The sequence below is a fragment of the Phocoena sinus genome, chromosome 11 (genome assembly GCF_008692025.1).
Source record: "Phocoena sinus isolate mPhoSin1 chromosome 11, mPhoSin1.pri, whole genome shotgun sequence".
NCBI classification, from domain to species: domain Eukaryota; kingdom Metazoa; phylum Chordata; class Mammalia; order Artiodactyla; family Phocoenidae; genus Phocoena; species Phocoena sinus.
This window is the reverse complement of record NC_045773.1, coordinates 33,374,596-33,390,974: the sequence shown is the minus strand read 5'-3', so window position 1 is coordinate 33,390,974 and position 16,379 is coordinate 33,374,596. Positions and strand designations below refer to the sequence as shown.

Below are 16,379 nucleotides of genomic sequence, written 5' to 3'. Positions count from 1 at the left end.
ATAATTTATATTCTTTTTTTCATATTAAGTTTTTGAAGTGAGGAGTGCATTTACATTCATAGCACACCTCAATTTGGACTAGCCACATTTCAAACGCTCGTTAGCCACAGAAGGCTCATGGCTAATGTACTGAATAGCACTGATTTATATACCTCTTCTGTACACACACACACACACACACACACACACACACACACACACACAATCAATGGCACAGTGACTATATCATTAGCAGAATAACATGTATCAGTTGTTGACTCCTTCTACCCGTTCCACACATTTAGTGAAAACAGGTGGGGTATAAATCAGCACAAGGCATATTATAGCCTAATCCAGGTGAAATTGCTGATATTTAACCATTTTTTACCTAAAAAACGGCAATTTCATGTAGTTCAACCTAATACTTTTAACCCAAAGTTTTCATGAAAGGGGTCATGGTGAGATCCAGAGTTTATGCCCACAGTAGGCCTCCATAGTAGGAAAATCATTGTCATGAGTAGTTTCTGATTACAAAAGTATGAACCACTATATTTCAAGTCCAGGTACAGTAATTCATTAACTACTAAAGTGTTTGGATCCTCTTTTATAGACTAATAAACAGCTTCTCCAAGTCTGGCTGAAAGATATTTGACCAAAAAGCAAGGCACTTGCCAATGACAGGTGTTCCTGGCTACCTACCACATGTGGCTCAAGGTCTATGGCTGTAGATGCCTAGAAGCACATCACTTAGATGCTTCAGAAGTTCCTCAAATTCAGTCTTTGCAAAACCATAGTCTTGGGTCCAAGCAGGGAGGGCGACAAGGGCAAGCGCCCCAGCGACATGCCCTGGTCCAAAAGCAGGCGGGGACCCTGCATGAACCCCCACATAACCAATCCAAGCTCCGGGAGAAGGCGGGAGGAGGGTGGCCCCGGGTCTGAGCACCCGAATGCCTACCCCAGGCCAGGCTCTGAGTCAGGCTGGTCGCCCTGGTGGGTGTCACGCCCTTTTCCGTGGGCGACCATAGGGCAGAAGCGTGGGTTTCAAATGCAAAACATTCGTTTCCTGGAATCAGATCTGGATTCCAGAGGATATCAGACTTTTCGTTCACAAAAAAGTCAGCGCCTGGAGGAGATCTAAGGACCAAGGCCTTCTGCCGCTCAGCTGTATCTGCCAGTAAATAGGTACCTTGAAGCACAGGCCCGCTTTCTCTATCTTGCTGCCCTCCTGCAGTTCCTCTGGGATCATGGCTAAGACCAGTACATCCCACCAATGGTAGCTGTTGTGAGACATAACTCAATATTTGTGGGGCAACACTCAAGGAAATAGCCACTTCAAATTTATCCTATTCTACCATTTAGACTACTTGTGGGAAGAGAGAACATTTTTTGCCTCCTGCCAAAACAAGGTCCTTTGTGCAGCCCTGTGGCTGACAGGGTCTCGGTGCTCCGGCCGGGTGTCTGGCCTGTGCCTCTGAGGTGGGAGAGCCGAGTTCAGGACTTTGGTCCACCAGAGATCTCCCAGCCCCACGTAATATCAAACGGTGAAAGCTCTCCCAGAGATCTCCATCTCAACGCTAAAACCCAGCTCCACTCAACAATCAGCAAACTACAGTTCTAGACACACCATGCCCAGCAGCCAGAAAAACAGGAACACAACCCCACCCATTAGCAGAGACACTGCCTAAAATCATAATAAGGTCATAGACACCCCAAAACACACCACCTGACGCGGTCCTGACCACCAGAAAGACAAGATCCAGCCTCATCCACCAGAACACAGGCACCATTCCCCTCCACTAGGAAGCCTACACAACCCACTGAACCAATCTTAGCCACTAGGGGCAGACACCAAAAACAACGGGAACTACAAACCTGCAGCCTGGGAAAAGGAGACCCCAAACACAGTAAGTTAAGCAAAATGAGAAGACAGAGAAATACACAGCAAATGAAGGAGCAAGGTAAAAACCCAGCAGACCTAACAAATGAAGAGGAAATAGGCAGTCTACCTGAAAAAGAATTCAGAGTAATGATAGTACAGATGATCCAAAATCTTGGATATAGAATGAAGAAAATACAAAAAACATTTAACAAGGACCTAGAAGAACTAAAGAGCAAACAATGATGAACAACACAATAAATGAAATTAAAAATTCTCTACAAGGAACCAATAGCAGAATAAGTAAGGCAGAAGAACGGATAAGTGACCTGGAAGATAAAATAGTGGAAATAACTACTGCAGAGTAGAATAAAGAAAAAAGAATGAAAAGATTTGAGGACAGTCTTAGAGACCTCTGGGACAACCTTAAACACATGAACATTTGAATTATAGGGGTCCCAGAAGAAGAAGAAAAAAAAGAAAGGGTCTGAGAAACTATTTGAAGAGATTATAGTTGAAAACTTCCCTAATATGGGAAAGGAAATAGTTAATCAAGTCCAGGAAGCACATTCACAGGTGAATTCTATAAAACATTTACAGAAGAGCTAACACCCATCCTTCTCAAACTCTTCCCAAAAAGTGCAGAGGAAGGAACACTCCCAAACTCATTCTATGAGGCTACCATCACCTTGATACCAAAACCAGACAAAGATACTACAAAAAAAGAAAATTACAGACCTATATCACTGATGAATATAGATGTAAAAATCCTCAACAAAATACCAGCAAACAGAATCCAAAAACACATTAAAAGGGTCATACACTAACAGCCACAAAAGGGAAAACTGACAGGAACACAATCATAGTAGGGGACTTTAACACCGCACTTTCACCAATGGACAGATCATCCAAAATGAAAATAAATAAGGAAACACAGCTTTAAATGATAAATTCAGCAAAATGGCCTTAATTGATATTTATAAGACATTCCCTCCAAAAACAACAGAATACACTTTCTTCTCAAGGGCTCATGGAACATACTCTAGGATAGATCATATCGTGGGTCACAAATCAAGCCTTGGTAAATTTAAGAAAACTGAAATTGTACCAAGTATCTTTTCCGACCACAACGCTCTGAGACTAGATATCAATTACAGGAAAAAATCTGTAAAAAATATAAGCACATGGAGTCTAAACAATACACTACTAAATAACCAAGAGACCACTGAAGAAATCAAAGAGGAAATCAAAAAATACCTAGAAACAAATGACCCAGTGATAAACACGATGACCCAAAACCTATGGGATACAGCAAAAGCAGTTCTAAGAGGGAAGTTTATAGCAATACAATGCTACCTCAAGAAACAAGAAACACCTCGAATAAACAACCTAACCTTACACCTAAAGCAATTAGAGAAAGAAGAACAAAAAAACCCCAAGGTTAGAAGGAAGGAAATCATAAAGATCAGATAAGAAATAAATGAAAATGAAATGAAGGAAACAATAGCAAAGATCAATAAAACTAAAAGCTGGTTCTTTGAGAAGATAAACAAAATTGATAAACCACTAGCCAGACTCATCAAGAAAAAAAGGGAGAAGACTCAAATCAATAGAAATAGAAATAAAAAAGAAGTAACAACTGACACTGCAGAAATACAAAGGATCATGAGAGATTACTACAAGCAACTCTATGCCAATAAAATAGACAACCTGGAAGAAATGGACAAATTCTTAGAAAAGCACAACTTTCCAAGAATGAACCAGGAAGAAAGAGAAAATATAAACAGACCAATCACAAGCATTAATATTGAGATTTTGATTAAAACTCTTCCAACAAACAAAAGCCCAGGACCAGATGGATTCACAGGCAAATTCTATCAAACATTTAGAGAAGAGCTAACACCTATCCTTCTCAAACTCTTCCAAAATACAGCAGAGGGAGGAACACTCTCAAACTTGTCATCACCCTGATACCAAAACCAGACAAAGATGTCACAAAAAAAGAAAACTACAAGCCAATATCACTGATGAACATAGATGCAAAAATCCTCGACAAAATATTAGCAAACAGAATCCAACAGCACATTAAAAGACTCAAACACCATGATCAAGTGGGTTTTATCCCAGGAATGCAAGGATTCTTCAATATATGCAAATCAATCAATGTGACACACCATATTAACAAACTGAAGAAGAAGAACCATGTGATCATCTCACTAGATACAGAAAAAGATTTGACAATATTCAACACACATTTATGATAAAAACTCTCCAGAAAGTAGGCATAGAGCGAACTTACCTCAACATAATAAAGGCCATATACGACAAACCCACAGCCAACATCATTTTCAATGGTGAAAAACTGAAAGCATTTCCTCTAAGATCGGAAACAAGACAAGGATGTCCACTCTCACCACTATTATTCAACATAGTTTTGGAAGTTTTAGCCACAGCAATCAAAGAAGAAAAAGAAATAAAAGGAATCCATACTGGAAAAGAAGAAGTAAAGCTGTCACTGTTTGCAGATGACATGATACTATACATAGAGAATCCCAAGGATGCCACCAGAAAACTACTAGAGCTAATCAATGAATTTGGTAAAGTTGCAGGATACATAATTCATGCACAGAAATCTCTTGCATTCCTATACACTAATGATGAAAAATCTGTAACAGAAATTAAGGAAACACTTCCATTTACCATTGCAACAAAAAGAATAAAATACCTAGGAATAAATCTACTTAAGGAGACAAAAGACCTGTATGCAGAAAACTATAAGACACTGATGAAAGAAATTAAAGATGATACAAACAGATGGAGAGATATACCATGTTCTTGGATTGGAAGAATCAATGTTGTGAAAATGACTATATTACCCAAAGCAATCTACAGATTCAATGCAAACCCTATCAAATTACCAATGGCATTTTTTACAGAACTAGAACAAAATATCGTAAAATTTGCATGGAGACACAAAAGACCCCGAATAGCCAAAGCAGTCTTGAGGGAAAAAAACGGAGCTGGAGGAATCAGACTCCCTGGCTTCGGACTATACTAAAAAGCTACAGTAATCAAGACAATATGGCACTGGTACAAAAACAGAAATACAGATCAATGGAACAGAATAGAAAGCCGAGAGATAAACGCACGCACCTATGGTCAACTAATCTATGACAAAGGAGGCAAGGATATACAATGGAGAAAAGACAGCCTCTTCAATAAGTTGTGCTGGGAAAACTGGACAGCTACAAGTAAAAGAATGAAATTAGAACACTCCCTAACACCATACACAAAAATAAACTCAGGGGGCTTCCCTGGTGGGGCAGTGGTTGAGAGCCAGCCTGCCAATGCAGGGTGCGTGGGTTCACGCCCCGGTCCAGGAGGATCCCACATGCCGCGGAGCAGCTAGGCCCATGAGCCATGGCCACTGAGCCTGTGTGTCCGGAGCCTGTGCTCCACAGCGGGAGAGGCCACAGCAGTGACAGGCCCGCATACCACAAAAAAGAAAACAACAAAAAAACTCAAAATTGGTTTGAGACCTAAATGAAAGACTGGACACTATAAAACTCTTAGAGGAAAACATAGGAAGAACACTCTTTGACATAAATCAGAGCAAGATCTTTTTTGATCCACCTCCTAGAGCAATGGAAATAAAAACAAAAATGAACAAACGGGACCTAATGAAACTTAAAACCTTTTGCAAAGCAAACTACAAACAAGACGAAAAGACAACCCTCAGAATGGGAGAAAATATTTGCAAACGAATCAACGGACAAAGGATTAATCTCCAAAATATATAAACAGCTCATGCAGCTCAATATTAAAAGAACAAACAACCCAATCCAAAAATAGGCAGAAGACCCAAATAGATATTTCTCCAAAGAAGACATACAGATGGCCAAGAAGCACATGAAAAGCTGCTCAACATCACTAATTACTAGAGAAATGCAAGTCAAAACTATAATGAGGTATCACCTCACACCAGTTAGAATGCGCATCATCAGAAAATGTACGAACAACAAACGCTGGAGAGGGTGTGAAGAAAAGGGAACCCTCTTGAACTGTTGGTGGGAATGTAAACTGATACAGCCACTATGGAAAACAGTATGGAGTTTCCTTAAAAAACTAAAAATAGAATTACCATATGACCCAGCAATCCCACTACTGGACATATACTCAGAGAAAACTATAATTCAAAAAGACACATGCACCCTAACATTCATTGCAGCACTATTTACAATAGACAGGTCATGGAAGCAACCTAAATGACCATCGACCGACGAATGGATAAAGAAGATGTGGTACATATATACAATGGAATGTTACTCAGCCATAGAACGGAATGAAATTGGGTCTTTGGAGAGACGTGGATGGATCTAGAGACTGTCATACAGAGTGCAGTAGGTCAGAAAGAGAAAAACAAATATCGTATATTAACGCATATATGTGGAACCTAGAAAAATGGTACAGATGAACCAGTTTGCAGAAACTGAGACACAGATGTAGAGTACAAACGTATGACACCAAGAGGGGGAAGCAGCGGGGTGCAGTGGTGGTGGTGCTGTGATGAATTGGGAGATTGGGATTCATATATATACACTAATATGTATAAAATGGATAACTAATAAGAATGTGCTGTATAAAAAAATAAATAAAATTCAAATAAATAAATAAAGGAGTCAAATTAAAAAGGGCCTACTCCATAAAAACAATGTTCTTCTTAAAATGTTTTAGCCAAAATTGTAATATAATTATTATCAGTGTTCAAATAAATTATTGCTTGGTTTCAAAACAAAACAAAACACCATATGCTAACACATATATATGGAATCTCAAAAAAAAAAAAAAGAAGGTTCTGAAGAATCTCAGGGCAGGACAGGAATAAAGATGCAGATGTAGAAAATGGACCTGAGGACACAGGGAGAGGGAAGGGTAAGCTGGGACGAAGTGAGAGAGTGGCATGGACTTATATATACTACCAAATGTAAAATAGATAGCTAGTGGGAAACAGCCACATAGCACAAGGAGATCAGCTCGGTGCTCTGTGATCACCTAGAGGGGTGCGATAGGGAGGGTAGGAGGGAGACGCAAGAGGGAGGAGATATAGGGATATATGTATATGTATAGGTGATTCACTTTGTTATAAAGCAGAAACTAACACACCATTATAAAGCAATTACACTCCAATAAAGACGTTAAAAAACAAAATCATCTCCACAACCGCCATTACCACCATCATCGTCGTTGTTATCTCCATCATCAGCACCATCATTACCTTCAACATTACCATCACCACAACCAAGACTATCATCACTGGGGTCATCATCACCACCACCACCATCATCACCATATCTCCCATTTAATAAGTCCTTACTTAGTTCTTTTTACCCATGTCCCTAAGATACTTTCACTCCTTTACCCATTGATCTTCTATCAATCTTTAAACTTAGTTTAAATATCACTCCTCAGAGTTCTCCCCACCTCACAGGCTAAATGAATTGCTCTCTCACCTCTGTGGAACCACTGAAAAAGTCCTTTGTACATGTCTACGTTATAATACAATGTACTAGTTATGCAATCCTCTCTCCCTGCTTTCAGCTCCTAGCACTGAGTCAGGTAGATTTTACAACACTGTGCAGAGCCCCCCTTTTAATAGCTTTATTGAGATATAATTCACATATCACACAATTCACCCATTTAAAGTGTACAAGTAAATGAGTTTTAGTATATTCAGTTGTGAACCCATCACCACAATCAAATTTTAGAAAATTTGCATTACCCCAACAGAACTCCATACCATTAGCAGTCATCCTACACTTCTTCCCCCCAGCCCTAGGCAACCACTCATCTATTTTCAGTCTCTGTACATTTGCCTATTTGCATATAAAATGGATCATACAATATGTGGTCTTTTGCGACTGGCTCTATTTACTTAGCATGATGTTTTCAAGGTTCTTACATGTTGAGGACTCTATCAGTAATTCATTTCTTTTTATTGTCAAATAACAGTTCATATATGAATATACCTCACTTTGTGTATCCATTTATCATCAATTCATCCATTTGGGTTGCTTCTACCTTTTGGCTATTATTCATAATCCAGCTGAAACATTCATGTACAAGTTTTTGTGTGGATATATGTTTTCATTTCCTTTCGGTATGTACCTAGGAGTGGAATTGCTGTTTCACATGAGAACTCTGTGTTTAACATTCCAGAGAACTACCAAACTGTGTTTCCAAAGTGGCCACACCACTTTACAAGCTCATCGTCAATGTATGAGGGTTCCAGTTTCTCCACATCATTATCAACACTTGTTGTCTGTCTTTTTTCTTACAGCCATCCTAGTGGGTGTGGTGTCTCATTGTGGTTTTGATTTATATTTATTTATATTTCCCTAAAGACTAAAGATAGTGAGCATCTTTTCATGTACTTATAGGCCATTTGTATATCTTCTTTGGAGAAATGTCTATTCAAATCCTTTGCCTTTTTAAAATTGAGTTACTTGAATTTTTATTGTTGGGTTGTAAGAGTTCTTTATATATTCTGGATGCAAGTTCTTTTCCAGATATGTTTGCAAATATTTTCTCCCATTTTGTGGATTGCCTTTTCTTGATAGTGTCATTTGAAGCACAAAAGTATTTAATTTTGATGAAGTCCAATTTATTTTTTTCTTTAGTTGTCTATGCTTTTGGTGTCATATCTAAAAAGGCTCTGTCTACCCCAAGGTCACAAAGATTTATACCTATGTTTTATTGTAGGAGTGTTAATAGTTATAATGCTTACATTTAGGTCTGTGATCCATATTGAGTTAATTCTTGTATACAGCATGAGAGAGCCCTTTACATAGCTTCAAGTTTTCAGAAATAGATAGTCCACACATTTTTATGTATATCTCATATACACATTTAGCAATAGTTTCTTCTTCAATTGCAACAATACTCAAGTATGCTTTATCATGAGTATTTCAGAGAGAAACCTGGTATTCAAGATGTCCTGAGAATTTTACACAGGAAGAATCTAGAGAAGTTAAAAAGACTATTTATCATCAAGATACTGTCAATCTTGATAAATTTTTTGAAATTTTGATTTTATACTGTCCTGTGATATTCTTCATTGCCTTAAATGATTTCTATAATCTGAATATTGAAATTCAATAGGTGTTTATGGTTTCTTGGGTTTTGGTGTCATTTCTTCTTCTTCCCTCCCTCCTTCCTTCCATCCCTCCCTCCTTCCTTCCATCCCTCCCTCCTTCCCTTGGTTTCTCCCTTCTTCCCTTCCTTCCTTTTCCTTCCTTCCTTCCTCTTTTCTTCTTTTGTCCCTGCCTCCCTGGTCAATTCCTTTCCTCCCTTCTTTTCTAAGTTCTTTCCTAACTACTGTTCTCCCTTATTTACTTATTAATTTCCTTTCTTAATTCTCCTCTTAACTGAAGTGTAAGCTCACTGAAAGCATCTGCTGTAGGTCTTAGTCATTTTCATAGCCCTTTACCAGCCACCACCATCCCACTGCCCAAACACAGTGCCAAGAATTGAGCCTGGCATGTGGTAGGTAGGTACTCAGTAAGTGTTTTATGATTTGATTTGAGTAGTTAAACCCTGTCCATAGTTCCTAACCAAACTATAAGGATTCCCTTCTCCCACAGTGACTGTATATGCACTATTCCTACCATTTTCAATTTTGCAAAGAAATTTATACTAACTGGAGAATGAGAAGCATTACTCCATGTAAATGAAAAAGATTGAGAGAAAACAGTAACAGTACAATCATGACTATGCAAAATGTATGCAAGGAAAAAGAGACTAGAAAAAAAAATCAGAATGTCAACTCTTTTTCTTGGGTAAATGCTTTCTTCTTGCTGCTAGTCAGTATTCTTATAATATGCACATTTAATTTCTGTTTTTAAAAAGAGAAGTCTCTTTCAAAATAAGTAGTACTTATACTTGATTTTTCAGATATGAAAAGAGATGTAACTTCACTGCTATTAGTCACTTGAAAATGTTATACAAGAAGAAAGCATTTTTATAATTACAAAGCTTTACACAAATATAATTTATTAGTCTTATCTTGAATAATAATAACACAATGAATCTACATCATCCAAACCATTATACTGTTTAAAATATGTAGCAATCACAGAATTTCTGATTTATTACAGATAATTTTCTATATTCAGTTGACCCTTCCATGATGATAACATATATCCTCGTCTTCTCTCCTGCCTTACTGACCCTGTGTACATTTCAACATATTAAAGATGAATTTAGTGGTTCCTTAATCTATAAATGAAGTAGCCTCTATACCTCCTCTGGGTTTTATCAGAAAGCGTGAGTAATGTGTGTGTGGTCTGTACACAAATACACGTGCACAATGAAGCCCTGCATCTCCAACAGGCAGGCTTTGCCCCTGCAGGTGCGGCAAGCTGGGGATAATATAACCTGTGTCTAAGATGCAGGAACATTTGCTGCATTCCTGGAAATGGTTTGTTGGTTGGATTTAAGAACCCTGGAGCCTGTAGTTGATCAGTTCTGCTCTGGCCCAAGGAAATGACGCTAAGACAGTTCAGGAGACAAGTGCATAATTCAGTCAGTTTACAAAGACAGAAAGCAAAAGCAATCCCTGGCAACAGAAGAAGCCAGCTCTCCTTCTCTCCCATCTGATTTTGGAGAGCACTTGCCCTGTGGACTTTGACATCAGAGGCTGAGGCTCTCCTGGTCTTCCACTGGCTGCTGCTTAATAAAAACACTATCCCATTTTGATCATCATTAATTCCTCAGTTAATAAAGCTTAAAGAAGAAAGCATGTTTTCGAGATGTTAAGGGGTAGAGGCTCAATCTGGCTGAGGTCCACCTTGGCAGGAATCAACTCTTTTCTTCCTAAGGTTTTATATTCTTTTGGTAAATTTTTTGTATTATTTCAAATATTAAAATAATAAAACAGTTGGTTATGCGATGGAAAGTGGTTCAAGTTTGCTGCCACAGAGTTTCATGTATACACTTTTAGGTGCATTAAACAGCAAACTCCAAGCTGGAGTTTTAAATATTTTCCATGCTCAATATCTCCCTGAAAAATTCCAGACCAGTTCTGGGAACCCCTTTCATTGTGTACCTTATTTTTTTAAAAATCCTTTCTTATTATAAACATATAAATTATTTCCAACAACATCATGAAGGAAAGGTAATGCTGAAAATTTCATATTCAATTACAGTTGACCAACGTGAATGTAAACAATGTTACTATACATTGTGGAGATAGCATCTCTAATGGCAGCTTGGGAAAAATGACTTGAGTTAGTAGCCAACTTTCAATGGCCACATGTCAAGAAGAATGTGAGAATGGAGGGAAAAGGGGGCTCTAACCTGCTTGGAGGGGAAACTGTTTGTTTTAAGGCAAAGATAAGGTTAGGAGTCAAGGATGATGTGGTAGAAGGTTAGCTATTATTGCATACTTCTGGGGGTGACATTTTTGATCCCCATCCCCATGTAAGTGGCCATTTTTCAGCAGAAGCTTCCAGAGCTGTTTTGGGCTTTTAGCAGGACCCAATCTATTTAATCACTGCATTATTTTAGTTGGCCATTTAAATTTTGTATTTGATAGTAAGTCCCATATGAAACACTCCTCCTATCCCCCTTCATTACCTGGCTCACTTCTCTCACCCATTAGGTCTCATATCAGCCATTCATTCCTCCTGGAAGCTTCCCTAAACCTTCATACTTCCTTCCAATCTGGATTAGATGTCCCAATACCCCCCAGAACCTTCCTTATCAGAGTACTTACTCCATCTTCCTCATTAGTGCATGAGCTTCACTAGGTAGGGACCACGTCACCAGGGTCAGACTCAGTGCCCTGTCCATAGAAAGTGCCCAGTGACTAACTGTGGAATACACAAAAAAATAATCCACAGAATTTCGAATGGAGATGGGTTAGAATACTGAGGGTCCTGTAAACCTGTTACAAGAAGAGAAATAAGAACTGGATACTTTGGAGATGAGAAGATTCTACAGCATGGAGGATACTGGGGACAGGACAAGACAGGAGAACAGCCTTAAATACTCAAGAATTATAAAGAAGGACTAAGTGCTTAAGCAGCCTCAAAAAGCAAAATGTAAAAGAATAAAAAAAGCAAGAGGGTGAAATGATGAAGAAAGTTATTACAGTACAACAAAAGGCAAACATTCAAGGGAGGGTTCTCTGAAGAGAGAACACTGAGGAGTAGACTTATTAAGAGTTACTAAGTATCAGATCTATCCTAAGTGTTTTACATGTATTAACTCATTTAATCATCAGAGAAACTCCACAGGCAAGGTAACGTCATTTATACACTTGTCAATGTCACAGTGCCAGTAGAGTAAGCGGCAAGGCAGAGATTTAAATCCAAGTCATCTTTCCCCTCAAAGCCCAGGTCCTTGACCCTTGTGCTAATGTATTCCTCGTCAATCCTGGTGCCAGGTAGAGGTTAAAGGACCCCTTCTCAGAAATGCTGTTGAGGAGTTTAGGGAACAACACCAGATGAGAGGACAGGCTGGTGATATGAAACACTAAGTTCCCATGATGACACTAACTGTCACCATGAAGTCTTGCTTGGCTCAAGGCTAACTGTCAACGAAAATGTGATGGATATAAAGTCTGTTGTGGTGTGAGACCCTAGCCTTCACATTTCCCTATCCTTCTGGGACAACTCTCTCCACCTTCTACTGCAACCAGGGTGAGACTGCTGCCCAAGTCCCTGGCCCACATGTTATGCCTTCTTGAATCATTCCCCTGTAGAGTAACCAGATTTGAATACCAAGCCCAAGACAAAAATATGGTTCAACCAGAAGATATCCCATGGTAACCTAGTCGAGGGAGAGAAGGGCAAAGATGATATTTGGATATGGAAACCATTCTATTGCTCCCTCAAATCACCAAGGTTGGTTGTACAAAAGACATTCAGATAATGAAGACATCAAGACTAGAGTTAAGGTCTGGGAAAATGGGGACTATGTCTGAGCCGTGACTAGGTCAGCATCTAGGGCAGTGGGCGGAACCTAGTTATTGCTCAGTGAATTATGATTGAATTAATTAATGACCAAATGCTCTAGAGCAACTACAGAAAAAAAATTTTCCCAATGAAATGGAGCTTCTGGAGGCAAGCACATGTCATCAATAACAAAAATAGTGCAAGAAGCAAAATGGTTATGTTCAGTCTTCAGCAGAGATTCAGGAGTTTAATCTTATTACAAAGAAAGCTTAACCTCAGTTACATTCCCTGCAGAAAAGCTACCATTAATCAATACCCAAGAAACCTTAGGCATAGAAGATGCGACCAATCATCAGTTCATGGTCACACTTTGGAAGTTGTTGTTTGTTTTCTTTCTTCAAAAAACCTGAAGAGTTACCATGCAGTCAAGAAGTTGAAAAGAGACAAGATCAAGAAAGGCCTACCCTTCCAGTCATGTGTACAAATGTCCATAATCACCAAAAGATAACAAAAACTCTACCCATGATGTAATCACATCAGTCCTGGGAACACTGAGACTTAGGCATAAGCCAGGGTGAATAGAGCTGAAAATCAACTGAAGAATGTGTCAAGTGTTGTAAATCTTTCTGATTTCCCTATATAATACCACTAAATGGTCCATTTTGCTGCTTTATAACAACATTTAAAAAAAAAATTAGAACCTAAGCCTCTCACATTTGGGTCCCAGTGGGTTTCAACCTTATGGGGGAAAGCCTTTGTTAGAAGTGTTCTCCACCTTGACGTGTTTGTAATTTGGTGTCACAAATGTTTATCTGAAAAAAGAATGTTTATATTGAAATATTTATGAATGAAATGATATAATGTCTGGGATTTGCTTCAGAATAACCCAGGGATAGAAGTGGGGAAATGTGGGATAGGAAGGAAACAGTACTGGCAATGACTTGAATAATTGCTGAAGTTGGGTGAAGGGTATGTGGAGTTTCATTTTACTTTTGTATGTAATAGACATTTTTAAAAAAAGGTTTAGCAGTAATTTACCCAAACCCATTGAGCCATCAATTAGAAAAGAGATGATTCTCACAGGAGTATGCCTCTCTGTCCTATGGAAGCACCCCCTGCTTTAAAGAAAGACAAAACCAGCGCTCATCAATATTAGACTTAGATCTCATTTTGGTGTTTCTCCCCAGATACCTGCATGGGTCCTACATTAAAAGGCAGGCTTCTCAAGGTACTTTTTAAAAAATATTCTTTAGTAGGGAACTTTCAATTAACCAAAATTCTTTAAAATTCTCTTCTCTAAACTAACACACCATTGTAAAGCAATTATACCGCAATAAAGATGTTAAAAAAAATCTCTTCTCTAAATATAGGCATTTGATAAATTCATCATTCTAAATGAGAAGCTTATCTAACTTCAATATATTCTTCATTGAAAGGCCTTCTCCATGGAAATCTTTAGTAAAAGGTGAAAGACTTATTCGGTCTGAAAAGAAACAAGAGTATGAAACACCTCCTAAGAAATGAAAGTATCCACAGGGGAGTTGGGAGTCAAGGTGGCCACGTGGGAAGATGCAGAGTTAGCAGTTCCACACAACTAAGGCGCCTGCTGGCTGCTAGTGGGGGGACTCTGATACCAAAGGAGACGGAACCCCAAAGTGAACCACTAGGATGTAAGGGGACTGATGGGGGAGGAGAAGTGGAGGCCAGACAGGATCGGCGCCCCTGAGGCAGGGAAGATCAGGAGAGGCAGGCAGGAGGGACTCTCTGGGAAGAGCAGGAGAGAAGCAGAGGGTGACTGCCCTGCTCACTCGGTCTGGGGAGCCTGCTGAGCTCCCAGGCCAGTCCCCTGCCCTCCAAAGCTCCCTCCAAGCCACGTAGGGCCTTGGGGGCATAGGAGGGAGGCCGGGGAGATCAGGAGAGGCAGGCAGGAGAGGCCCTCCCAGACAGGAGGAACAGGAAAGGAGAGGAGGACATTTTCCCCACCCACTCGAGTCCCGGAAGCCTGCTGGACTCACAGGTGACAGCCCCTGCCCTCTGAGACCAGGGGTGGGGGGCACGCCTGGGCCCCTTCTGTTCCTTGAGCCTAAGCCCCACCCCCTACAGCCCCCAGTGCCTTTTCCAGCCCTGCGGGTCCTGAGCATTGGCGCTGCCCACCACCCAAAGCTTGCCCTTGCTTAGGCCCCCCCCCCCTCCACAGTCAAGGCCTTCCCCCCGCCCCCTTTTTTTTTCTTTTCCCTCCTCCTCTTTTTCACTATTATGGTACTCATGTACCTTCCAGTTGTTGATTCATCTATATTTTTATTTTTACATCCTTTCTAACATATCTGTTAGTTTCCTAGTCTAATTTTACTTTGTTATTTTTCTGTTTTATTTTTTTGCCACCACAGGCAGCTTGCGGGATCTTGGTTCACGAGCCCTGAGTCAGGCAAAAGCTCCTTCAGTGGGAGCTCCAAGTCCAAACCACTAGATTAACAGAGAACCTCAGACCCCATGGAATATTCATCAGAATGAGGTCTCACAAATTCCTCATCTCAGCACCAAGACCCAGCTCTACCCAATAGCCTACAAACCCCAGTGTTAGAAGCCTCAGGCCAAACAACCAGTAAGACAAGAACACAATCCCACTCATTAAAAAAAAAAAAATAAGAGGTGGCGAAAAAATATGTCACAGATGAAGGAACAAGGTAAAAATCTACAAGAACAAATAAATGAAGAGGAAATAGGCAATCTACCTGAAAAAGAATTCAGAGTAATGATAGTAAAGATGATCCAGAATCTCAGAAATAGAATGGAGGCACAGATTGAGAAAATACAAGAAATGATTAACAAAGATCTAGAAGAACTAAAGGACAAACAAACAGAGATGAACAACACAATAACTGAAATGAAAAATACACTAGAAGGAATCAATAACAGAATAACTGAGGCAGAAGAACAAATAAGTGAGCTGGAAGACAAATGGTGGAAACAACTGCCAAGGAGCAGAATAAAGAAAACAGAATGAAAAGAATTGAAGACAATCTCAGAGACCTGTGGGACAACATTAAATGCACCAAGGTTCGAATTATATGGGTCCCAGAAGAAGAAGAGAAAAAGAAAGGGTCTGAGAAAATATGTGAAGAGATTATAGTTGAAAACTTCCCTAACACGGGGAAGGAAATAGTCTCCCAAGTCCAGGAAGCACAGAGAGTCCCATACAGGATAAACCCAAGGGAAAACACACCAAGACACATATTAATCAAACTAACAAAAATTAAATTCAAAGAAAAAATATTAAAAGCAGCAAGGGAAAAACAAAAAATAACTTAAAAAGGAATCCCCATAAGGTCATCAGCTGATTTTCCAGCAGAAGCTCTGCAGGCCAGAAGGAAGTGGCAGGATATACTTAAACTGATGAAAGAGAAAAACTTACAACCAAAATTACTTTACCCACCAAGGATCTCATTCAGATTCAACAGAGAAGTCAAAAGCTTTTCAGACAAACAAAAGCTAAGAGAATTCAGCACCACCAAACCAGCTTTGCAACAAATCCTAAAGGAACTTCTCTAACCGGGAAACACAAGAGAAGA

At 39.5% G+C, this 16,379-nt stretch overlaps 1 protein-coding gene and 1 non-coding gene across 2 annotated transcripts in view; both read right to left on the bottom strand.

Moving 5' to 3' along the window:
- ERC2 (ELKS/RAB6-interacting/CAST family member 2) overlaps positions 1-16,379 on the bottom strand; it is a 1,048,627-nt gene that overhangs the window by 366,423 nt on the left and 665,825 nt on the right. The gene's annotated exons all lie outside the window — the stretch shown is intronic.
- LOC116762985 lies at positions 14,196-14,311 on the bottom strand. The gene has a single exon (XR_004352402.1). It is a non-coding gene; the product is annotated as a U5 spliceosomal RNA (small nuclear RNA).